At 42.8% G+C, this 27,145-nt stretch overlaps 2 long non-coding RNA genes across 3 annotated transcripts; one reads left to right on the forward strand and one right to left on the reverse strand.

Annotated features, from left to right (window-relative positions):
* The first annotated feature begins 825 nt into the window (after nt 1-825).
* Nucleotides 826-25,926, forward strand: LOC138753574 (uncharacterized). 2 transcript variants are annotated; one of them, XR_011351276.1, is made up of 7 exons: nt 826-894; nt 4,086-4,129; nt 6,883-6,988; nt 7,401-7,525; nt 11,210-11,342; nt 12,335-12,464; nt 23,719-25,926. It is a non-coding gene; the product is annotated as an uncharacterized lncRNA (long non-coding RNA). The 2 variants fall into 2 exon arrangements; XR_011351271.1 differs by lacking the exon at nt 11,210-11,342.
* Nucleotides 4,759-23,817, reverse strand: LOC138753584 (uncharacterized). The gene is made up of 2 exons (XR_011351278.1): nt 23,617-23,817; nt 4,759-4,897 (listed from the first exon to the last, which is right to left on the reverse strand). It is a non-coding gene; the product is annotated as an uncharacterized lncRNA (long non-coding RNA).
* Nucleotides 25,927-27,145: the final 1,219 nt, after the last annotated feature.

The raw sequence follows: 27,145 nt of genomic DNA on the forward strand, positions 1-27,145 counted from the left end.
TTGTGAACAGCTATTTAAGGGCTACACAATGACTCACCTAATAGATCTGCTGCCTTACAGTTCCACTGAATCGGATTCATTCCTCTACTTGGGTGCTGTCCGTGCAGAGTTAGTACATTCACCCCGTGTTCACATGGGTTTCCATTGGGTGCTCCAATTTCCTCCCACATCCCAAATATCTACAGGTTTCTAGATTAAATGGCTGCAAACTGGAAATTGTCTACACTATGGAGGTGAGTGGTAGAATCTGGTGTGGTTGATGGGATAGGGAGAACTCAAACTGGAGTTATTCCTCAATAAATTAGTGACTAATCCCAAGAAGGTATATTATGGGAATTTAACAAAAATGAAATGAGACATAAATATAAAACTCTAAGTGAAACTAGTTATCATTTAACAGGTTAATTTCAACATTGATAATTGTCAAGTATGCCACATAGTAATTGGAAAATAAATGTTGGTTTGATGAACAACCATTCACCTAAAATCTTCACTCTATTTGTCTCTTCGTGGAATCTGATTGGCCACTTGGTTAGTTCAGCATTTTTATTTCATTCTTTTTTTCGCGCAATATTTGGCCAGGAAAAATATAAGTTTGCATAGTCTAAACAGCAATAATCTGGGAATACAGCAACACCCCATCACAAGATCATTAAGCATCAGATTTCATTGTGTTATGGACCTTTTGGACTGTCATTATAAAGGATGGATTTCTGCTAAGAGCTCTATGCCACTTGTGGTACAGCTGAGTGCTGACTTGCCAATTCCTTGGAATTTCTGAGAACAAAGGGAGAATCCAGATGTGAAGCAGAGAGTGGCAGTTGGAGTGGCAGAATGGCAGTTAGAATGGCAGCTGGAGCACCAGAGGGCAGCTGGAGAGCACATGCCTCATAAGTGAGTCATAATTTACTACACAGACATTTCTCTCTCCAGCGTTCAATACAACGTCCTTTATAATCAGTTAAAGAACTGAACTTGGACGTTGAGCTTTCAGATTCAATTCTATGGACTGTGTCTTTGGACTGACTTACTTGAGTGACTGACTTGGGTTTTTGGGGATTTTTTCTTTTTGAATATTGGGCACAGACTAATGGTCTGGGTTTTTTCCACATACACACTGATTATAAATATATGATAACTTGTAGGTACTTTTTTTTTTTCTTTGGCTTGGCTTCGCGGACGAAGATTTATGGAGGGGGTAAAAAGTCCACGTCAGCTGCAGGCTCGTTTGTGGCTGACCAGTCCGATGCGGGACAGGCAGACACGATTGCAGCGGTTGCAAGGGAAAATTGGTTGGTTGGGGTTGGGTGTTGGGTTTTTCCTCCTTTGCCTTTTGTCAGTGAGGTAGGCTCTGCGGTCTTCTTCAAAGGAGGCTGCTGCCCGCCAAACTGTGAGGCGCCAAGATGCACGGTTTGAGGCGTTATCAGCCCACTGGCGGTGGTCAATGTGGCAGGCACCAAGAGATTTCTTTAGGCAGTCCTTGTACCTTTTCTTTGGTGCACCTCTGTCACGGTGGCCAGTGGAGAGCTCGCCATATAATACGATCTTGGGAAGGCGATGGTCCTCCATTCTGGAGACGTGACCCATCCAGCGCAGCTGGATCTTCAGCAGCGTGGACTCGATGCTGTCGACCTCTGCCATCTCGAGTACCTCGACGTTAGGGGTGTGAGCGCTCCAATGGATGTTGAGGATGGAGCGGAGACAACGCTGGTGGAAGCGTTCTAGGAGCCGTAGGTGGTGCCGGTAGAGGACCCATGATTCGGAGCCGAACAGGAGTGTGGGTATGACAACGGCTCTGTATACGCTTATCTTTGTGAGGTTTTTCAGTTGGTTGTTTTTCCAGACTCTTTTGTGTAGTCTTCCAAAGGCGCTATTTGCCTTGGCGAGTCTGTTGTCTATCTCATTGTAGGTACTTATAGAGGGGTTAATTGTGTTAAGACATTATATTGTTAATAGTCATGAATAAATATAGAGTTAAATTTAATCCTTTTGAATTGTGCTTCTCTTGCTGCTGGTTTGAGATGTAACAACTGCTAAAGGGATGGCAAAGACATTAACTGTATCAAGCCTTGGTTTGACTGTACTTGAAATACTGGGAACAGTTCTATGCAGTATTTTCACTATTGCTTCTCATGAAGGCAAATGACAGAAAGAGAGAAATTAAAAGAACATCTTTTACTGAAGGCAATAACCTCCAGTTAATGGTTTTGTCTGGTACAGTATTATCTCAAAAGTTATATCTTGTCATGCAGTCAGTTCCTAAGCATACATTCATATTTAAAATGCTACATCTGTTGTACATATGATAAAAAATATGAAGATTCACTGGAGCAAATGGATGAAGTTTGCAAGGGTGGTACATGAATTGCAAAATGTTTTCTATCAGGAAAGCATAGACTGTCTAGATCTTTTTCTCTCTGGAATAGACAACTCTAAAGTGTGCCCTGATAGAGGTCTTTAAGATTGCAAACTCAAGGACTGAGAGTCAGCATGACTTTGTGAATGGGAAATGGACTCTCACAAACTTGATTGACCAACTTTGAAAGACCAAGAAGATTATATTGAGGGCAGGATGATAGACATTATTGACATGGATTTTAGTAAGGCCTTTGACAAGGTTGATCCAAGAGGTCAGATTGCATGTGGTGGTCAATTAGGTACAGAAATGGTTTGATGGGAGGGGACAGAGTGGTATTAGAGTGTTGATACTCAGATTGAAGGTCTGTGACCGGTGGTGCGCTACAGCAATCAGAACCAAGTTCAGTGCTATTTTTCATCTATATTAAGGACTTGGGTGACAATCTGTTAGCATAGTTAGTAAGTTTGTAGATGACACCCAAATTGGTGGCATGGTATACTATGAAGTAGGTTATCTAAAATTACAAGAGGATCTAGATCATTGGTTCGCAACCAGTGGGAGCCACAGCGTGTTTGCATGTGGATCACAGAGACTTCCCAACCCACTAGCAGGGTGGGTCTGAGGTCATGTCTCAGCACTCCCAGGAGACCTTGAGTGGGGGACTGAGCAATCTGCCACTGAAGTCAGGGAGGCAATCTGGCCATCTCTCAATATTAAGAGGCTTGGCGCTCAGCACCCAGTCACAATTCCTATCAGACCTCCACACAAGACCGACTCAGACTGATTTGGAAGTGTGCATTTTCTGTCTTCTTGCTGCTTTTTGCTCTTCACCAGTCAAGACTCAAGGGCCCCCTGTTATAAGGTAAGACACATGATATATTTCTCCTCTAAAATTGGTTATAAATTATTTCTGCAAAAATGTTTGAATTATAATGTGAGGCAGGACAGGCTGGGACTTTTCACCCTGGAGCTTAGGTGATTAAGTGGGATTCCAAGGGGCATGGGCAAGGTAAATAGTCATAGTTTTTTTTCCCCCAGTGTAGGGGATCTATAATTTTAAGACAGAGATTTTTGAGAGTGGAAATATCTAAAATTGACCTTCTTTACACCGAGGGTGCTGGTATATGGAATGAGATGCTGAGGTGGTAGAAGTAGGAACAATTATTACATTCAGAAGACATTATGACAAATACATGGATAGGAAGGGTTTAGAGTGATATGAGCCGAATGCAAATAATTGGGACAAGTGTGGTGAGCATGGACAAGTTGGGCCGAAGGGTTGTTTCCATGCTGTAGAACTTTATGAATCCATTGGTTTATGACATTATGAGTTTGCTTGGGAAGACATGAAGTAAATATCTCCACTTGTGGAACTCCAAAGCTTGGCATCATAAATGCAAAATATGCAATAGGAAATGCTTCACCTCGAAAATGAATAGAAGAGTTATTGAGGTGAATACCCACAATGCTTTAAAATGAAAGGTAAAATAAACATAAGGACAAGAAGAATAGAAGGTTATGCTGATTAGATTAGAAGTATTCAAGAACGCATGTGAGGAGCATGAACCATTTGAACAGTTTGTCTTGTGTTGAACTTTTTATAATTATGCTCACCGATATTCCTCCTGTGTGTTTATCCCTCTTGTTTGTTAAGATATTAGAGGGAACTCCCCTGGAACACAGTTCTGATCTAAGTTGTTGAAGTTGTTGTCATATCCTCTTTTAGATGATGTCACAACAGAATGAAGCGGAGTGAGCAACAATGTAAAGGTATTGATCCCACCTTCCCATCAGACAACAGTGTCAAACTTAGGATATGACAGGTGTGCCGCATATTATCTTTTCCCTGCATGTATTGAAGTCCTGGGCTTCATATTGATAAATTTTGGAGAGGCTCCTTGCTGAGATTACCAAATGACCATTATACCCTTATAATTCAATTTAATGGTTTGAATTCATTGTTTTAAATATATATCTGTGCGTTGAACAGGGCAATGAGGAGACATGGGCTAAATTTATAATCCACTTAAGACACTCTCCCTAACTTACTTGGAGGAACTTTATTACTTATGAGTCCTCAGGGACAGTCTGTTTGTGGAATATAAATCTTGCCCTCCAGGTTTCTATCCAGAGTGTCTGATTATATCACTTGCAGTGAGCAGCTTGCCAGATTACCATTTGCTTATCTCATTATCGGAACATAATGTAATATTAAGAGGATACACACACCTCCCTGCCTGTTCACTTGTGCACATCTGCACATGCATATATTTTAACAGGTTTCTAGGCAACATCTGCAACCCTGAGGAGTTGGGGAAGAGTCGGATTCTGTTTGCTCACACATCTATGAGGCTTTAGATATATGACACCCAAAGCACTTAAAATGCATTTAAATCATGTGGTTTTGCATTATCATCTTTAATATTTCAGCCCTGCACAAAATATTATTTTGTTCCTGCATATCAAAAGTCACACAGCCAAGTCTTTTAAGAGCCGTTGCCCCATGAACTTCTAGTCTGATCTGGAGCTGTCTGTTGCCTAAAAGATGCATGGGGAAAAAAAAAATATTTTTAGTACCTGGAGACACCATAAAGCATGATAAGTCTCAGTTTGTAAAGAAATTGAATAATGGTAACCCAACATCTCTTTCTTGAACATGTTACCTTTAAATTTTACAAAATTGCATTGAAGTGTGAACGTTCTCAGAGGGTTCAATAGGGTAGATACAGGGACAACATTTGTCAGACTTTACATTTTGGGGTCACGGTGATAACTAAGCTATTTCAGATTGACTTGAGAAATTTTCTCACTCAGATGATGGGGATGTCTAGAATTGTCTGTAGGTGTTCATTTACTGCATTTTTTTCAAAGCAGAGATTCATAGAATTCTAGATGTCAAGGGGTCAGTGTAAGGATAGATATCGTTGGAAATGGTGTTGAGGTGAACATTCAACCATGATTGTACTGAATGACCAAGAAGGCTCAAAGAACCACAGCTTCCTCCAGCTACGGATTCTTTTGTTTTCAGTTATTTTTCTCAAAGGAAGTCCTTCTGGCTCAGGCTATTTCTTTCTGGGGAGACATATATGAAGGATTCCAGAACTTATAAATAGTGATAGAATATTTTCCGTTCTTTAACTTCTTTTAGGCTCAGTTTCTAACTTGCAAGCTATCGCATTTAGACTTTAATCCTAGTTTGGATCAAAGACCTCGGGTTATTTGTTTGATTAATGTAAACCCCAGGAAATGAAGTTAACTAGCTTGCTCGGGCAAACATCCCTCTTAAAGTCATCTCACTCAGAGTTCCTGGATTGTCTGAACTAACTCGCCTTACCTCAGTTCAACCACTCCATCCGTGTTTTAATGCACACCTCTCAGTCAATTATGCCCTGAAGTTGATTAATTGAGTCAAATTTGATGCTGAATCATGCCAGAAATTAAGGGAATCCCAGCACAATGGCAAATAATCTTGAAATGTGATGAACTCTTCTATTTGCGAAGGCAGTTAGGTGTTGTGGTTCATTTTTCACCACAAAGTAACTATGTTCCAGATCCATCCTGTGGGCAGCTTCTCTAAATATCAAACATAGCAAGGGTACAATGTCACCCAGAATCAGATTTATCACAAAGTAACTCTTCTGCTGATAGCAAATAAGGGCAGGATTTATGACCAGTCTCGATAAAGGGTTTTGGCCTAAAACCGACCATTCGTGATCTCCCACTGATGCTTCTCGACCCACTGAGTTCCTCAAGCAGATTGTGTTTGTGATCTCCTGTGTGTCTCCAAGATTCTTGACTGATGTTTTTCTTTCAATTTGTGAATTTTAGTTCCTCTCGACCTCTTAACCAGTTATGGCATCACCCTCCGAAACAGTTCCATGGTAGCTTACAGTATACATGGAAGATCTTTTATTTATGTTGGGTTAAAAAAAAAATAAGCAGAGCTTTCTAATGGAGGGAGCATCATAATCCAATATAAGAACGTCCCAGTACTCAATGCATTTGTAACAGTAGCACAGCTGGTAGAACCATTGTGAGTTCAATCCTGACTTCAGGTACCATGCACAAAATTTAAACATTCTCCCTGCAGCTGTATAGGCTTCCTCTGTGTTCCTCCTCCATCCCAAAAACATGTGGATTGCTGGGTTAACCACCCATTGTAAATTATCCTGAGTGTGTAGGTGCATGAGTGTAAATATGGGGAGATTTAAAATAATTGGTGTAAGGTAGGATTGTTGTAAATGGGTTGGTATGGACCTAATGGGCCAAAGGGCCCGTTTCTGTGTTGTAGCCTAAATGCCTTTAGATGGGTGCCAGACCTTGATCCTCCTAGGCAGTGGACAAGATGGCACTGATGCAGAATCAGGAGCTTCTTGGTCTGGGCGGCATTGACTCTGCCCAGAAGTGTGGATCATCCCTGAATCTCGGCTTCCATTTGTTCGATCTTAAGATGCACATGAGAAGGGAAAGGCTAAGTTGCCGCTGAGGTTTGTTTTCTAATATTCCTGTTTCCACCCCTTCAGCTTGCTCCCTGGTGCACTGCTGTGTCTAGGACTGAAACCAGGATGTTCAGTGCCAGAAATAACCATGTTGCTCTGTTATTGTACAGGCATGGCCTGTGGGATCCAGGTAGGCCTTCCAGGAAGAAAATGGTCAGAGCTCCCATGAGCAGGTTAAGCCGCTCAAGTCCTTCAAAGCTCAGGCCACCAAGTTACATAAACTCCTGGCCAAATCTTTCTTATTTTTAAAGTTTTCATTATTTGAGTTAAAAAAAAGAATCAGTACACTCACTGGCAATTGCAAGCCTTGTTGAAGCTTGTACTGCAGTTCAATTTGTTCATTGCAGCTCTGGAAAACTGTTCATGATTTGTTTTTATTAAATTCAATTAATGGTAATTTAATCATGATTGAGTGTGTGTTCTTTTCCTTTGTTTTTGCGAACGTGTTTTTGTGCCTCTCTTGCCTGTTGCCTGGAGGGCCGTAAGGAAGGTGAGGGCGAGCCTAGAAAAATACTAACCTGACAGTGACCCTTTTATTACAGCTGTTGGACCATATCAAAACAAAGGATTCTGTTGTCAAAACAAACTAAATTGGTACAAGATTGAAATGTGAACTTGGGATCAGTATCAACGTGGATTGACACGAAGGAGCAATAAGCTGCAAGAGGTACAGTATGTTCATCTAAAGTACTTCCAGTAAATTAGTTTGAGATATTCCTGTACCCTTGCCTGATCTTTGGAGAACTGCTCCAAAATATATTTCCTGTGTAAGTTTATTTCATAATGTACTTTTTATTGACCTCAACAACATGTTGTTCTTCTCTGCTGTACGAATTGGCTCATGTTTTCCACACCAAGCAAGATCTTTCTCCTCTGGAGCGGGGCCTAGTGGTAGAAACCTGGCCAGCTCCAAGTTACCTGTCATCAAGTTGATTGGTCTCCCACTTCTCAAAGAGATTAGTGGCCATTTAACAAATTTAAGTAGCAGCTGTTGAGCACAAATTGGCCAATAACCTGGCAATCCATCTGGGTCATGACAAACAGCAGGCAAAAATACTATGTGACGCGGAGAAGCTGAAACTGAAACCGAAACACACAGCGGACCAGGCATCATCCTGCAGAAGAAGGGGCAACATGATGTCCTGGGCCATTAACAGAGCTAATGATGATGAGTTTATTGTCATATACATTGTACAATGCACATATACAACAAAATTTTTTGGTGCTGCAGCTGAATATTTCAAAATAACAAATGAAAACAAAAACAAGTTAAAAACAACTACAATAACATACCTAATTGAATTAAAAAGAGATAAATAGGAAAAAAAATTGATAGATAATAAATTCACAATTATCTTCTTCCAAAGATAGTGTTCTGGCTTTGGTGGTGGGAGTAAGTTCCAAGTTAGCAGAGAGGCATCTCCCCTTCCTGCACTGGGCATGCTGCCACCAGGCCAGTCTAGAGTGTTATTTTTGACCCTCTTAGCAGCCGTCCACACTGCCACTGAATGTACATTGACCCTGGAAATTTACTGGGTATTTAGTGGGTCACCTACCAGTGTGAATGCTCCCAAGGCGTGGTAGGTACAAATCAACTGGGTTGTATCAGAGCCGAGCCGAGTTGACTCGGCTCCAATGTGAATGGGCCACCCGCTCTACCGGGTAGCATTACTGACAGTTGTGCCTGCGTGCGTGCATTGGTATGGTAGTTTTAATATCAGTGCAGTTATATTTCCAAGGTTTTTAGTGTAGTTGTTAGTGTAGTATTGATATGACGTGACGCATATAATGTTTTAGTGTAGTTTTAGTATTAGTGTTGGGATAATGGTGGCCAAATGGGGGGACTGGGAGGTGCAGGATAAGGGCCGAGGAGGAAATCTCCAAACATATCAATCACTCGAAAGACTATTGTAGAGAAACCAATAGGCTTTTATTCACTTGAGAACTACTGTTCAGTTGTCCTGCACTGAGTAACAGGTGGCTATGGAACAGTCACCTTTATATAGGAGCCAATGGGGAGGTGCCACAGGTACAACCAGCCAATAGGTGTACTTAACCAGGTAATTAAACATAACAGTGGTTTACCACACATTTACCTTTTCACCTAATTACAATACCTAATTGTCTTGGTAAGGGCAAATAGTTGTCTATAAAAAAAGGGGTTTCAGGAAATTGTGAGTGTTTCTTCAAATATTCACAAAAATAAATGGCGGCACTGCTGGACCTGTAGTAACGGCAGCTCTTCCACTGGTATGGACCTGGGAGAGCGGAGACTGGAGACACATCGCTACTCTGCACAATTGCACTTTTTTGCACTAAGATTGCTATTAAAGGAGCTGACGATTTTAAACCACAAGATGGTGGCACCTAAGCTCAGCAGTGGCCATGAAAGTTCGCTGACTCTGGGGAGCAACAGGCAGGTGCAGAGCACCAGAAATGGGGAGAAAGAGAAGCGGAGAAGATGACCCTACAGGACAGTGACAATGGCAGGGGACCAGTGAGGGGTTCAGCGACTAAGGGACCCACACAGTCTGTGGGCAACTTGTGGTTGGGGGACCAGCATGAACTGCGGGCTGCTGGATTCTCGCTCATGGGAACCAGGTATTGGAATCAGGATTTAAGAGGGTGCTGAGGGTAAGAAGGCCTCCTGAAGGGCCTTGGGTGCTGAAGGCTTCCTGATTGTGTTGGAGGTTTGGATCTGGAACTCAGGTTTCTGATGGATCCATCAACTGCTGAGGCTGTGCGAGTGGTGGAGGCAAATGCATGAACACTCATCGACTCTGGATGGACTCTCCCTTGCTCTTCTTTCTCTTGTACGAATGGAACTAATGACAATTCTTTGTCTGCTTTATGAGCAGGCAGAAGGTAATTTTGTGTAATGTTATATGTTCTGTACTATTACATGACAGTAAAGGAATCATGAATCTTGAATATCTACACTTGTTAGGCAACTTTTCACTATTACAGCGCTAGAGACATGGGTTCAAATCCTGCATTGTCTGCAAGGAGTTTATACGTTCTCCCTCTGATCTGCATGGCCTTTCCTCGAGTGCTCCAGTTTCCTCCCACCCTCCAAAACTTATGGAGTTGTAGGTTAATTGGGTGTAATTGTGAAGTACAGCTTTTAATGGCTGGAATCAGCTTCAACTGTATTAAAAAAATTATTTGTAACAATTTGCTGAAAATTTCTTGGATGCCCTAATGATGATTGGGCAAAAGGGAACAAAGTATGCCTCATGTAACCTTGTGATTAAAATGTGATATAAAGATGTTGTATAATGTTGTCTTCTTTGGCTTGGCTTCGCGGACGAAGATTTATGGAGGGGGTAAAAAAGTCCACGTCAGCTGCAGGCTCGTTTGTGGCTGACCAGTCCGATGCGGGACAGGCAGACACGATTGCAGCGGTTGCAAGGGAAAATTGGTTGGTTGGGGTTGGGTGTTGGGTTTTTCCTCCTTTGCCTTTTGTCAGTGAGGTGGGCTCTGCGGTCTTCTTCAAAGGAGGCTGCTGCCCGCCAAACTGTGAGGCGCCAAGATGCACGGTTTGAGGCGTTATCAGCCCACTGGCGGTGGTCAATGTGGCAGGCACCAAGAGATTTCTTTAGGCAGTCCTTGTACCTTTTCTTTGGTGCACCTCTGTCTCGGTGGCCAGTGGAGAGCTCGCCATATAATACGATCTTGGGAAGGCGATGGTCCTCCATTCTGGAGACGTGACCCATCCAGCGCAGCTGGATCTTCAGCAGCGTGGACTCGATGCTGTCGACCTCTGCCATCTCGAGTACCTCGACGTTAGGGGTGTGAGCGCTCCAATGGATGTTGAGGATGGAGCGGAGACAACGCTGGTGGAAGCGTTCTAGGAGCCGTAGGTGGTGCCGGTAGAGGACCCATGATTCGGAGCCGAACAGGAGTGTGGGTATGACAACGGCTCTGTATACGCTTATCTTTGTGAGGTTTTTCAGTTGGTTGTTTTTCCAGACTCTTTTGTGCAGTCTTCCAAAGGCGCTATTTGCCTTGGCGAGTCTGTTGTCTATCTCATTGTCGATCCTTGCATCTGATGAAATGGTGCAGCCGAGATAGGTAAACTGGTTGACCGTTTTGAGTTTTGTGTGCCCGATGGAGATGTGGGGGGGCTGGTAGTCATGGTGGGGAGCTGGCTGATGGAGGACCTCAGTTTTCTTCAGGCTGACTTCCAGGCCAAACATTTTGGCAGTTTCCGCAAAGCAGGACGTCAAGCGCTGAAGAGCTGGCTCTGAATGGGCAACTAAAGCGGCATCATCTGTAAATATTATATAAACACATAAACACTGGGCTTCATTCACCCAGATCAATTTGGACAACCTCCCTACTCTTTCAGGTTGAGTTAACGCAAGTGGGAGCAATAGCAGGGAAAGTACTTTCCAGTAGAGCTGATGGGGAAGAACAATCTTCTGGAATGCCCATGAAGGTCTTTTGTCCTGTGGTAGTCCAGCAGTGGAAGAAGGTGACAGGTTAGTATCACTTACTATGTGTCGGGCATATTGTGTGTGTTCATTTCATCTGAAAGACCTTTAGAGAAATATTCACTTCGCTAAGAAATTAATGTGGATTTTCAGTTTACCCAATCATAGGTGCAAACTTCTCCCAGTGGGGAAAATACTTTCCCTCTCCAATGAAATATAAGTGGAGGTTGCTGGAATCAAGGCTTGAGCCATTTGAGTGCTCACGAGGGAATAACTAAAATTATTACAGAAGCCTCCTGATATCTAGCCAAATTTTCAAGCAATCTCCCCAAGTTCTGCTCTCATTCAAGTTGTAGCTAACAAAGCCAAGGGCATAGGAAACCCTTTGCTTGTTGCCATTCTGTTCCATGACCTGGAGGAGCACTTCTTCATGTGGGTTAACATAATGTAGTCCATTAGATATCTTCTTATCTGAATCAGTCAACATGACCAGTTCTTTGCTATAGTATTGACTAAGATATTCTACTACTCCCCTCTGAATATGAGGTGGCTCTTGCTCAAGGTCAGAATGGCAATGAATGTTTCAAAACATGGCAATTGTGCAAGGCTCCTCAGCTTCTCAGCATTGTTTGGCATTCAGTCAGATCACTGCTGGTATATATCCAAACACTGATCATCCATCTTATCTTTTGATTGACTTGATAGGCAAAAATCACATCAAAATGAATGGAAGGCATAAGGAGGTGTATGGAAGGCTACACAGTTTAAATTGACATCAGATTCAGCACAGGGACCATAGTTCAAGGCCCTGTTCCTCTGCTATCTTGTTCTGCATTCTTTGTTTTGTCCATTCCTTATTACAGGACCCTAACAGGTTACCAGGAACGTAGAAGGCTACAGAAGGTGAAAAAAAACATAGCCAGGTCCATCATTGACTCTGACTTCCTGTCTATTGCAAACATTTATTTGAACCGTTGCCTCAAGAAGACACCTAACATCATAAATGGCTCCCGTCACTTTGGTCTCTCTTCTCCCTACAGGCAGAAGGTACAGAAGCCTGAAAACTATCACCTCCAGCTTCAAGAACAGTTTCTTTCCAACACCTACCAGACACTTTGCTATGCTAATCATGGGTTGCCCTGATACGGCAAAAGGATTGGCTACATGATGGCAAGTCACTTTTTTTGCACTGGGATTATCTATCTTATGTATTCATTGTCTTTTTAATTCAATTACATTTAGTTTTATTGCCTTTTTTAGAAGTACCTGTTCAGCTGCAGCAGGTAAGAATTTCTATGCACGTATGTATTTTACAATGTAGATGATAATAAACTCATTATCATTAAAATGGACGACAAATTTTTCAAAAGGTTTTGCTTCCTGAAAAAAAAGGAGATACGATAGACAACCAGGCTGAACAGAAAGATAATTTCAGATTTGCTGACGTACGTAGGAAGTTGAAGAAATATTAAATTAACTTTTATTGAATTTACCATGTTTTTGATTTTGTTTACAAATTTTAAACCACAGAAATAATTGCATTACATTCAATGCAGAAATTATTTCAAAAAGTTGTACGTATGGTATATATCCCCACATCCATCCTACCTTCCCACCTCCTCACCCCCCCACCCCCCCACCAAATCCCTAAAAGAGAAAAAAAGAAAACAGTAAAACTGAAGAATGCCAAGGGAGTAAAACATTTATACCAGAAAGTCTGCATTGGAGGTTACCAAGAAGTTAGGTCTTCAGAGAGCCTATTAAACATGCAAACCTACATTTTGTAAATTTGGGCACCATATTTTCCAAAACATAATATTTATCTTGCACACTGTAAGTAATCTTCTCTAATGGTATACAACTACGAAGGTCAACATTCCACCTTTCCATACCTAAATCTATATCTATACATTTCCTAGAAACTGCTAAAGCAATTTGCACAAATTCAATTTGGGACATATTTAATTTTAATTTTGGTCTGATAACATTAATATTATTCAATGAAAGTTACATCGGATCTCATGGGAATTTGACCCCTGTAATTAGTTCCAAAAAATTACCTACCGTTAACCAAAAATGTCTAACTTTAGGACATTGCCAAGTAAAATGCAAAAATGTTTCAATCTCAGATCTACACCTAAAACATAAATCTGATATAGCAGGATTTAATCTATTTAAGTTTTGTGGAGTCAAATATAATTGATGTAAAACATTATATCGGCCAAACATATATCTTACATTTATAGTTTTAGTCATTATTACTCTTACATATAACTCCATCCAATCCTTTTCATTAATTTGTGTCTATAAATCTACTTCCCACCTTAGTCTTGATTTATGCACCCCAATTTTAGGGGATTTCATTTGAAGTAAATTATACATTACTGAAATAAATTTATTTACACTAGTATTACAAATTAGTAATTCCAATTCACTTTGATTGGGTAACATCAAACAAGGACCTATTTTACCAGATTAAAAAAAGCGTTGATCTGATAATAACAAAATAAAGTATTATTAGGTACAGCGTACATTAAATTTTTCCTTCATTTGTTCAAATGTTATAAATTTCCCATTCTCAAAGCAGTCCTCAATTTTCTTAATACCAACCCATCTCCAAATGCTCAAAAATTGGTTATACCATTGGAAATGGTATAAGCTTTTTTTGATGTAGGGGCATTTTTAGAGATATTAAACCTTTCATACCAATTTCATTATCAATATTATTCCCCAACTCAATCAAACGTTTAAAAATAGGTGATTCCCTATTTCCAACTAACTATTTAGAATTCCATTTATAAATAAATCCTGGGGTTCATATCCCCTATCTCATTAAACTCTATAAAAATCCATGAGGGATATTATCTAAACTAAACAGTACATTTATAAATCTCAATTGAGCTGCTTTATAATAATTCTTAAAATGAGGGAGTCATAAACCCCCTAATTCATTCTTCCAGGTCAATTCTTCCAAAGAAACCCTTGCCATTTTACCTTTCCATAAAAATTTCTTAACCGCTGTATTAAAATACTTCAAAATTTTTTTGAAGGGATTGGGATAGGTATCAACTAAAAAAGAAATTGAATTTTAGGAAAAACTTACATTTTAACACAATTTGCCAACAAAAGTAATAGGTAAAGTATTCAATTTCTTTAAATCTCCAACAATTCTATTAAGCAAAGATAAATAATTTAATTTATATAAACATTTTAAATCATTATCAATTTGAATACCTAAATACTTAATTCCTGCATCTGGCCACCTAAATTGAGTAACCATTTTACAATCTAAAATCCCCTCCTACCAATATTTTATCATATACCTCAGCTAAATATGTAAAAATATCTCTAATATATCCTTCATCATCTATATTTGGTGTACAAATACTCAAAATCTAATTCTCAGAATAAATTTGACAATGAACTAAAACAAATCTTCCCAAAGGATTGGTAAACATTTTATTAATTTTAACCGGTAATGTTTTTTTTAATAAAATAGCCACACCTCTTGCTTTAGAGTTAAAAGATGAAGCTACCACTTTCCCAACCCAGTCTCTTTTCAATTTTTGATGTTCCTTCTCAGATAAACGAGTTTCGTGTAAAAAAGCATTATGAACTCTAATTTTTTTCAAATAAGCTAATACCCTTTTTCTTTTAATCGTACTATTAAGCTCATTAATGTTAAAACTTAGAAAATTCAATGTTTTACTATTTGCCATTATACCAAATTCAAAAAAAATCTTAACTCCCCTCTACCTCTCCTCTTGGACCTTCCACATCTCAAAATAATTAATCTCTGTCAAAAGAAAATAAAGAAAGATAAGAAAAAGAAAAAAAAAACTATATAACCACCCCCAAAAAAAAAGTTCTGTTAAAAAAGGGCACATACTACCACCCTTTATCGTATGGGAAGTGGCTCTTGCCGCTAAGTGGCACATAGCTAGGGAAGGAGAAGGAAATAACCCTGCCTCCCCTAGAGAGAAAAAAAACATACAATTTCTGAATAGCCGTTGTTCACCTTCAGGTAAAGGCGGCTGCTTCAGGCTCTCTGTTAACTTGGTCATCATCATGAAGTTACCATGTTTAATTGCATAATGATACTGACACATTGTGTTAGTTCAACTGACATAAAAATGTTTTGCTGCTGATTTTTGTTTGTACTTAGCATCTGATGCCTCTCATGTCACTGTCCAACAATAGCTGGCTAGCATTGATGGACTCCAGTTGACCTGATACTTCATGGTCGCACTGTCCCAGTGTATTTGACCATATTCGTCACTGACTGCACCAAGATCAGCAGGGAAGAAGTCTAATTGTGCGTCATGCACACAACCCAAAGCCAGGAATAACCCAAAGATATCAGTGCAGAAACAAAGGTTGTCAATCTGTATAAAGACATTTGTCAAATATTCTTGTCAGTTCAGAAAGACAAGAATTTTTTGAATCTGGTGACAGCAAATCCCATCCTTGCAGTCTTCAACCAAGCAGTTCTGCTTTTGTTTTTGACAAACGTAAGTCCCTGATTAGGTCATTAATTCTGGCTGTGTTATCAGATGAGCATAACCAGATATAAACAGTTCAACCTCTGGATCAGTGTCATTTTCCACATCTGGTTCATGTATTGTGGCATCTTCATCTCCTTCATCTTGGTTTCATCTTGGAATTGGAAAACTGTCAATATATGGCACTGGTCTCATGGCTGAAAACAGATTGGGTATTCAATAGATTATTTTATTTTTAGCAAAGAAGCCAGTCAGAGAGAAGTAACAGTCCGTCACGTGATCCTTCTGTTCTTACCATATCATTGGGTCTGAAAATGACATTGACTTCTGAGTACCTCTGAGCCAAGCTCTCAGGTTGATTGCACATGTTGCACAACAAATGTGAAGAGCTGAAGGTTTGTCTTGGCCACCAATTTTACAATCAAAGTAGAGCTCATAGGCTTTCTTAATAAGTGCATTCATGCTGCACCTTTGAGCCATAAACATATATCACCACAAATGTAACAGAATATATCACAGCTGTTGTTAAATTGACTAGATTTTTCTGTTGTATTGAATCTTCCTGAAGTCAATAAATGCTTTCTTAAGTACACTCACTGTGTTATTCCCTGAAGAACTTGTTCATCAACATGCATTCATTCTATATCAATGTAATGCATGGCATCTGTATATATAAGCTGCTTTTATATAGCATGTGACAGAGGTGCACCAAAGAAAAGGTACAAGGACTGCCTAAAGAAATCTCTTGGTGCCTGCCACATTGACCACCGCCAGTGGGCTGATAATGCCTCAAACCGTGCATCTTGGTGCCTCACAGTTTGGCGGGCAGCAACCTCCTTTGAAGAAGACCGCAGAGCCCACCTCACTGACAAAAGGCAAAGGAGGAAAAACCCAACACCCAACCCCAACCAACCAATTTTCCCCTGCAACCGCTGCAACCGTGTCTGCCTGTCCCGCATCGGACTTGTCAGCCACAAACGAGCCTGCAGCTGACGTGGACTTTTTACCCCCTCCATAAATCTTCGTCCGCGAAGCCAAGCCAAAGAATATAGCATGTTTGCATCTATTCTGACTAAGCATTCCCAGGCCTAAGACAATATTTACATAGCATTTGCACTGAATGCATGCCCAGGCATGTTTGGACTGACCAAAATAGCTTGCTTGGTGGACAATATTGTTGAGCTCGTCGAAAGGACCAAAGACTTGTTGATCCAAACCAAGGCTTTTATTAGCAAAAGACAGGAGCTCTTCACAGGTGGCCGACCAGTCCGGAATGATCCAACCTGGCTAGGGATACAACCCTTTAAGGCCCAGACAGTAGGCGTGGCTAAGCTCTCAGCCAATCGCTGTAAGCACAGTCATTACATACTCTAGATACTGTAACTATATACATTGGTAATAGGTCTGTACTACCACATTCATTCCTTCTTGGAGAACTGACCCTGGGGTGGAAGGGCTGAAGAGGGAGAAGGAAGGAAAAAAAACAAGGGAGAGAATGAAAGGAAGGGGTAGGTTAAGGACTGTAGCGGTCAAGGGGTCTGACCATCCGGCATGACCGCTGTGGTGCCAGGATTGGGGTCACTGGAGTGGTGTCGCCAGCGGGCTCGTCGGGTGCGACCGCTCCTTCGCTCAATTCCCCAGCCGTGTTGTCGGCAGTGTGGCCCGGGTCGTTGGGGTGCTGTTGGTCCTGCTGTTCGGGCACGGGGCCTGGGGAATAAAGAGTTGGGGAAGGTTGGTTTGGGGGGGTTGCTGGGCCTACCGCGTCCTGAGCTAGGTCCCGCACCGAAACAGTGTCCTCCCGCCCGTCTGGGAACTCAATGTAGGCGTAATAAGGGTTCGCGTGGAGTAGAGTCACTCGGTCGACCAAGGGGTCGTTCTTTGAGTGCCAGACGTGGCGTCGCACATTAGGGACGGTGAGCCATGCCGGTACAGTGGTTCCTGATTCGGATTTCCTCGGGAAAAGGAACATCCTTTCGTGGGATGCGGTACATAGGAGGGAGCAGATGGAGTGTAAGGCACTAGTGAGAACCTCCTGCCAGTGAGAGGTGGGGAGACTTTTAGACCGGAGAGCCAGTGTAACCGCTCTCCAGATGGTGGCATTCTCCCTCTCGACCTGGCCGTTACCGCGTGGGTTATAGCTGGTGGTCCTGCTTGAAGCGATACCACACTCCAGAAGGTACTGTTGCAGCTCTGCACTCATGAATGAGGACCCCCTATCACTGTAGATGGAATTGGGATACCCGAAAATGGCGAAAATACTGTGAAGGGCCAGTATCACTGATGGTGGTGTCTGGGCAGGGCACAGCGAACGGGAAGTGGGAGTACTCGTCGATGGCCATAAGGATGTAGTTATTACGGTTGGTCGACGGTAGGGGCCCCTTAAAGTCTACGCTAAGACACTCGAAGGGGCGGGTGGCTTTGATAACGTGGGAGTTCCCCGGACGGAAGAAGTGGGGCTTGCATTCAGTGCACACCGAACAGGCTCAGGTCATGGAGCAAATCTCCTCGAATGTGTAGGGTAGGTTGCGCGCCTTCACAAAGTGGGCAAACCTAGTGACCCCTGGATGACAGAGCGCCTCATGGAGTTTCTGTAGTCTCTCCATCTGTACGCTGGCGCACGTCCCCCTGGAGAGCGCGTCGTGCAGGTCGTTGAACTTACCAGGATGTCATAGTTAAAAGTGGAGAGTTCGATTCTCCATCTGGCAATTTTGTCGTTTCTTATCTTACCTCGCTGGGTGTTGCTGAACATGAAGGAGACCGCGCGTTGATCAGTCAACAGTGTAAAACGCCTCCCAGCGAGGTAATGTCTCCAACAACGCACCGGTTCAACTATGGCCTGGGCCTCCTTCTCGACCGAGGAGTGGCTACTCTCTGGACCCTGGAGGGTTCTGGAGAAGAAGGCTACAGGCCGACCAGCCTGGTTCAAGATGGCTCTCGACTTGAAAAGGGACAGACTCATCGATTGCTTGCAGCATTGCAGCGGCGATGTCAGATTTGATTCAATCAAAAGCCGCTCTGGCTTCGGTCGAGAGGGGAAAGGCGGTGGTCTTGATAAGAGGACGCGCCTTGTCGGCGTAGTGTGGAACCCATTGGGCGTAATATGAGAAAAAGCCCAGGCAGCGTTTGAGCGCTTTCTGGGTATGGGGGGAGGAAAGTCCATTAGGGGACGCATACGGTCAGGATCTGGCATCACTACCCCGTTCTCCACCACGCAACCTAGAATCGCGAGTTGTGTGGTCCGGAAGACACACTTGTCAAAATTGTAGGTCAGGTTCAGCCGACCGGCAGTTTGAAGAAATTTGTCTAGGTTGGCGTCGTGGTCCTGCATGTCGTGGCCGCAGATGGTGACATTGTCCAGATACGGGAAGGTAGCGGTTAGCCCGTTCTGGTCCACCCTCCGGTCCATTTCCTGCTGGAAGACCGCGACACCATTCGTGACCCTAAATGGTACCCTGAGAAATTGATACAGCCGCCCATTTGCTTCGAAGGCCATGAATGGTCGGTCCTCACAACGGATCGGGAGCTGGTGGTAGGCCGAACGTAGGTCAATGGTGGAGAATATGCGGAATTGGGCAATCTGGTTCACCACATCCGTGATGCGTGGCAGGGGGGTATGCATCCAGGAGCGTCAAGCGGTTAATGGTCTGGCTATAGTCGACCACCATCCGTAGCTTTTCCCCGTTCTTGACAACCACCACCTGGGCTCTCCAGGGACTTGAACTGGGTTCGATGATGCCCTCATCCAGCAATCTACGCACCTCACTCCTAATGAATTGCCTGTTTTCGTAACTATATTGCCGACTTTTGGTGGCCACAGGCTTCCAGCCGGGGTGAGGTTTGTGAAGAGTGCTGGCGGGGCAATCTGGAGTGTGGAAAGGCTGCAGGAGTGGCCCCAGGGCACGGGGGCGGGTTACTCGGGTGCTTCAGGGGTGGGGCGATGGCAGACCGAGAGGGGGGCGTGGGGTCCCCCAAAGTGTAGGGACACCATTCGAAACTGACACTGAAAGTATAATCCCAGCAACACTGGGGCGCACTATTGGGGAAGGATGAGTAATTTGAATTGGGTGACCGTTACGCCCTGTACTTCCAGTGTGGTGATGCAATACCCCTTTATCCCAGTCGAGTGCGACCTAGTCGCTAATGAGATCCTCTGGGTAGTGGGGATAATGTCAAGTCCGCAACAGAGGGCCACATCTGGCCGGATGAAACTGTCAGTTGACCCAGAGTCAAATAAGCAATTGGTGTAGTGTCCATGCACTTTAATCAGATCCATTGCTTTAGTGAGGGGATGAGAGCATTGCTGATTTAGTGTTATAGAAGCAGCCACTAATCCTGTTGACAGGGGAGTTCCGCGTGATGACGTCACGCAACGTGATGATGTCATAGACGCAGTCAGTGCTGGAGGAGCAGGTTGGAGGTACTCCCGGAGGTGCGGTCGGGCCCCAGCGGTCGTCAGCGATGGACGCTAGGGTGAGTACCTGGTTGGCCGCGGCGGGTCCCCAGTCGGTCGCGGTGGCCGCACCGGCGGCGGCATGGGCAGCAGCAGCAGGGGAGCGGGCAGTGGTAGCGGTAGCGTCGTCTCCGGGGGTGGCTGTGGCGGTGGCAGCGGCAGCAGCAGCGGTAGCGTCGGCCCCGGGGGTGGTCGTGGCCGTGGCAATAGCGGGCTCTACAGTCGGGACCGAGGCCGGGTCTAGTGTTCTGCACGGGGGCGAGAGGCGGGCCAACATCATGGTTGCAAGGGTGGGCTGCCCCTTCCGGGTTCGGCGTCTCCATGACATCAGGCGTTGCCGTGCAGGGGAGCCCTCGCTCTCATTGGACGAGAGCTCTGGGGAAGAAGAGTATGAATGGGATAGTGGCGATTGGGCTTCACACGAGGCACTGTGTTTGCCGGTGGCCATTTTAGACCTACAGACTGCAGCAAAGTGGCCGTTTTTAAGGCACTTCTGGCACCTGGCTTTTCTTGCTGGGCACTGGGACCTGCTGTGCTTGTCCCTCCCCCAGAAATAACATTTTGGGCTCGCAGAGGGCAGCGTAGCAGCAGCCGACAGGCCATTAGTATTTCGGGGGGTGGTAGGGTAGAAGGGCACTCTACTCACATCAGAATGTGGGGTCCAGTCCCTGGAGAACTTGTTTGACTTTAAGGCTGCATCCTCCATTGTGATTGCAATCTGGGCCACGTCCTCTAGTTTTTCTACCCCTTGTTCGAGCAAGCGCAGCCTCACTTCGTTCGATCGGAGCCTGGCCACATAGGCATCCCGGGTGAGATCGTTTGTGATCTTGGCAGCAGTTTTGTCCACACAGTTACAGTCCTTGCCCAATGCCTTTACTACTTGTAAATATGCCCTGCTGGACTCGCCGGGCTGTTGCTTCCTCGATGCAAGCACGAGCTGGGCATGAACTCTGTTCATTGGTTGATCGTACAGTTCTTTCAGTACCTTTATGGCTGCGGTGTAAGTGGTCTCATCCTGGATGTTCTCATAGACTCTCAAGGACACCATAGACAGCAATGCTGTTAGACGCTGGTTATCCTCCTCCACCTCAATGAGCCTTAGGAAGTTTTCAAAGTTCAACAGCCAGAACTTAAAGGCTTTGAAGGCTGTAGCTGACTGTGGGTCGATAAGTTTTAATAAGTTTTTCTGGCCGAGTTAGACGCTCCATCCCTTTTTAAAAAAATTCTTTTTGCTAATAAAATTGTAGAGCTCGTCGAAAGAACCAAAGACTTGTTGATCCAAACCAAGGCTTTTATTAGCAAAAGACAGAAGCTCTTCACAGGTGGCCGACCAGTCCGGAATGATCCGACCTGGCTAGGGACACAACCCTTTAAGGCCCAGACAGTAGGCGTGGCTTAGCTCTCAGCCAATCGCTGAAAGCACAGTCATTACATACTCTAGATACTGTAACTATATACATTGGTGATAGGTCTGTACTATCACAAATATACTAGAAGATATGACAAGAAATCACAAAAAAAGGTTATATTTTAATGAAAGCAGAATGGATAGGAACATTTTCAGGTGATTTTCGTGATCAGCAGCCCAAAATCCATAACATACACCCAGATGTGTTCAGGAAGCAAAATCTTCATTGCCCAGCGTTATCATTATGCCAGAGGACAACTGGTGCACAAATTGCCTCCATAAGCAAGAGATCAGAGCATGTGCTCATTGGGGGATGTAGCCATTCCACCATAAACGTTTAAGAAAATAACGGAATGCACCAAGTTATGAATATGTGTGCAAACATGTTCCCTTCAGCATTGTGGTGAATTTCTGCCAAGCTGCCTGTCTCCCCTCTGGTGAGCCTTGCTGTGCATTACCTCAACTGTTAAGGACACTCCCCTTGGATAGAACTGTATATGCATCTATTGTCTTTCATTATTGTACCATGAGTTTCTGCTAATAAAAGCCATGATTATTGTTTGACCGCATCGTCTTTGTCTCCTTCATCAACTGGCACTTCAAGGATATTGAAGAATCATACACCTAACCTCTTCAAAGTCAGCAAATTTAAATTCTAGTGGCTGTTCCTGCAATGAAAATACAATGCAATGCAATTAAATAAGCAGAAGTAGGACAAATCATAATGTGTTGCATGATAAATTTCCCTAAAGTCTAGCACCATTCATCAGGAAGGCTCCAAAAGGCTTATTTTCTGGGTCTGCTTTGTAGATGTAGGGTATTGGCAGGGAACATGACAGATTGGCCTGTGCACACATCGCATCAGTGATGGAGTTTGGTGCTGCACTTGCATCTGCTCCCGTGTTTCTGTCTGGTGCTGCACTGGATTTCTATACAGTATTGGGATCTGCAGTAATGTTCAGGTCTGAAGCCTTTTTACTGTTTAATGCTGTGTTTGTGCATGGTGTGTTTTTGTCTGGTCATGTGTGGAAGTTTGGTTCTGGGTTTGTGTTTGGTACAGGATGGAAGTTGAGTTTGTTTGTGTTTGGGACAAGACTTGATGTTGAATGCTGCATCTATCTCTGATGCTGTGTTGAAGTAATGGACTCAAAGAGAATTATAGCTGGTAAACACACCCTTAGGCCCACTGAGAGCACACGGACCATCATCCTCTCACTCACACTGATTCAACACCACCCACATTTTATTCTCCCCACATTCTCATCAGCTCCCTCAGATAAATTGGGAGGAACAAGTGGGGATAATGGCAAATCATGACATAATTAGGTAGGAGCTTGTGGGTGTTCTTTGGGAGCAGATGTTATTGGCTAAACCCATAACTGTCTTGAGGGAGTTGTTTTAGGGCCAGTAGTAGAACTTAGGACCAGCATGTGGCAGTGAAGAGGAAGGATAAAGGTAGCAAGGTAGGAGAATCTTGGATGACAAGAGAGGTCTGGGCACTTTCCAACTGGATGGTATTAACATCGACGTCTCCAGTGTCTGCTAGACCACTCCCTGTTTTCCCTTTCCTTCCCATCCTTCTGTCTACTTTCCTCCAGCTCTCCACCCCCTTCCCTCTCCATTCACAGAGCTATTCCCCTTCCCCCAGTTGGCTGGTGTGCCCTCCCCCAAATTATCCACCGAGTACCTCCTGCCTGTGTGTTTGTGTTCCTCCCCTGCCCCGCCCCCTCCCTCCACCATTTTTCTGCCTACATTTTTCTCATACTTTGTTGAAGGGAGCAAGACAAAACATTCATCATGTATCTTTATCTTTGTTGTTTGACCTGCTGAGTTGATCCAGCATTGTGTTTTTACAATAGTAGCATTTAACATGTTTCTAGCTTGCCGCATGGATGTGCGGGGAATAGAGGGATACATATCATGGGTTGTCAGAATTCTTTTGATATAAATTGGTCATCATACCTGATGCAGATGTGGTAGGTTGAAGAGCCTGCTCTTGTGCTGCACTGTACTATGTTCTATGAAGTGAATCAAATGTGCTATGCTTCTCATTGGAAATTTTAGATGCTTCTGACAAGAGAGAATATAGAAACAAAGGGAACAGGACTCATATTATCTGCACAGAACAGAACTCCAGGAAGGAAAAGTTAGAAGAAAATACAAGTAGTTCTTTCTTTAAACCACTGAAAAAAAAATGACCACCTGCAGATATGAAGTTCTGTAAATTCTTCTGCTCTGGGCCAAAGATTGTTGACATTGCAGCAACAATTCGTACCTGGTTAGTTGTGGGGCTACCACTATGTATATAGATGTATGTATGTGCTGTATGGGCTGGCCCGCCGCCTGAACCTGTGACTCCTCCCTCCCAGATATCCCCATAAAGGCTGTTACGCCCAAATCCCTCCCTCAGTACCTGCCTTGGAACTGGGGCAGCAACATGCCAGCTGTGCTGAAACTTTAAGGTAATTAAAACTAATTCTCTGTCTGATTGTGGTTGATTGATAATACAATTTAATCACCTTAATTTTAGACCATGGACAAGGTAATACGGGCAGATAGATTAGACACCGACCCTAAGGATCCAGAGATCTCAACTAATTTCGAACAGTGGGTGCACTGCCTCACGACGTGTGGAACGAAGAAGAGGGAAATGCTCTTCGCTCAAGTCAGCCACCGAGTTTTCCAAGTGATAAGAGACTTTACTACTTACTCTGAAGTGATGTAGTTCCTGCAGAGGTAGTACCAGGCCCCAATGAACGTCATATACACACGATTCCTCCTGGACAGCTGAACGCAAGCGCCGAGTGAGTCGATTGACGAGTATGTGCAGGCACTATGGCAGTTAGGACTAGCCTATGACTGCCAAGAAGTTTCTGCAGCCACTCACCTCAAAGGCCTAATAAACTGAAACTTTCAACTATTCTTACAAATGCTATAAATTCTGAGACCAATACACAGCTTGTACTGAGCGAACAGTGGCAGAGGGTAAATTGCCAAGCCAATTCTGGAGAATTGCCACATGAAGCAGATCTCTTAATCCCTTGAATTTTCTGCTGATTGATGAAAGCATATGCCATTAATGCACCAGGATTTTTCCAGCTTGATCACGCCACTGCTGTTGTCCTTTGGCTATCTTTACACAGGGTTGACTGCCAAGATGTGCACCATCCATGGCTAACTAAGGAGCCTAATGATAGTATCATATTCAAAGGAAAGTCATGCAATGTTGCCAAGAGTAGTGGTGGGCTGGAGGATTGGAATATTTTTAGAAACTAGCAAAGGAAGTTACAAAAAAAATTGAAAAAAAAGAGTTTATAATAAAATTAACAAATAATATAAGAGCAGGCAGTAAGAGTTCTACAGGTAAATAAAAGGGCAGAAAGTGGTAAGTTCATAATTGGTTGCTGAGAAGGGAATGGAAAATTAATCACGAGAAATAGAGAAATTGTGGAGAATCTAAAGAAATATTTTGGTTTGTATTTCACAGAAGCTGCAAAAACACCCTCATAATAATATAGAAAGATGAACAGAAAGTAATATGTCACCATAAAAAAAACTAAGTAAGGGGGTTAAATTAGGGTAAATGAGGTAACAAAAGAAATTGATGAAGGTAAGGTGGTGGATGTGGTGATAAGGGTTCTCATACAGCATTTTACAAGGTCCCCCAGGGGAGACTCGTTCAGAAAGTCATGAGTCATGGGATCCCTGGAACCTAGACTGTAGAAAGCAGGAAGTATTAGTGGAAGGTAAGTACTCTACCAATGGAGTTCCACAAGGATCTGTTCTGGCATCCCTGCTGTTTGTGATTTTTATAAATGACCTGGATGCAGAAGTAGAAGGATGGGTCAATAAGTTTGTAGATGAAACCAAGGTTGGAGGTGTTGCAGTTAGTATAGAAGGCTTTTGTAGATTACAACAGGATATAGGCAGGATGCAGAGTTGGGTAGAAAAGTGGCAGATGAAATTCAATCCAGCTAAGTGTGAAGGTCAAACAAAGCCAAAGTACATGGTTAATGGTAGGATACTTAACAGTGTGGAAGAAGAGAGGGACATTGGGGTCAATTTTATAGATCTCTCAAGGCTGCTGTGCAGAGTTATAGGATAGTTAAGAAGACCTATTGCAGCTTTATAAATCTCTGGTGAGACCACACTTGGAATATTGTGTTCAGTTCTGGTGACCTTATTACAAACCCAAACTTACTCAAAACTTTAAATAAAAAATCCCATTCTAACCTATCAAAATCTTTTTCTGCATCTAAAGCCACTGCTATATTTAAGTCCTTTTTCTTTTGTGCTAAATTAATTATACTTAATAACGTTACTATATTTTCCAAAGTTTGTCTATTTTTAACAAAACCTGTTTGATCTGTATTTATCAATTCAGGAAGATAATCATTAATTCTAGTTTGCTAAACTTTTGTCATAATTTTATAATCAACATTTTCTGTTCTATATGAAACTCTTTTAATGCATCTCTATCTTTTTTTAGAAATAACTGTAATTATTGCTGTTGAAAAACCATCATGGGTGGAAATTGAATTAAGTAAGATTGGAGAAACTATACCTGAAAAATTTATTTATAAATGGGAACTGAGGTTGATGACAACTGATGGAGATGCTCCAATATTAAAACATTTGTTTAATATTTGGAATAAAATTAAATTAGAAATTGATGGAAATTTTTCATTGTTAAAAATGCCATTGATTAATCCTCTTTTATTTTTTTCAAAAGATAATCCTTTTTTGAATTTTTGGAATAATAAAGGAATTTCTAAATTAAGAGATTATTACGATAATGATATATTGATGTCATTTGATCAATTAAAATTGAAGTATGATATTCCTTGCAATATACTTTTTTGTTATTTTCAATTAAAAGCTTATTTAAGAGAGAAATTAGGATCTGATATGATTTTAAAAGATCTTATGGATTTAGAACATTTAATTGTTGATGGAATGGCTATAAAATTTATTTCAATAGCATATACGATGTTACAAGAAAAAGCACCTAAATTAGGTTTATTTAAGTCAAAGGAAAGATGGGAACAAGATTTAAGTATATCAATAGATCAGCAGGTTTGGCAAGATTTATGTAAAGAAGTTATGTCTAATACAATTAATGTAAGATATAGATGACTTTGCAGTGGCCTGCGGCCCGCACTTTGGGCTGACAAAGGAAATGACCATTGAAAATGACGACTGGCAAAGCATTGTATGGGCTGAAATGCCCATTTCCATAGGCCGCCGGCAGAGTGGTGAAACTGGCCAATCACCGCCGGTGGATCACAGGGGTCCAAATTGGGGCCCTGGCAACCAAGGTAACCAATCGGCAGCCAGCCTGCTCAAGCCATGCCCTAGTGGTGACGCAGCCGAGCTCACTTTAAAAGGCAGAGCTGCCACTAAATAAACTCAGTGTCGAATACACTCTACTGGTGTGTGTGTGTGTGTGCGTGTGCGTGTGCGTGTGTGTGTGTGTGTGTGTGTGTGTGTG

This window comes from Narcine bancroftii, chromosome 1 (genome assembly GCF_036971445.1).
Source record: "Narcine bancroftii isolate sNarBan1 chromosome 1, sNarBan1.hap1, whole genome shotgun sequence".
NCBI lineage: Eukaryota > Metazoa > Chordata > Chondrichthyes > Torpediniformes > Narcinidae > Narcine > Narcine bancroftii.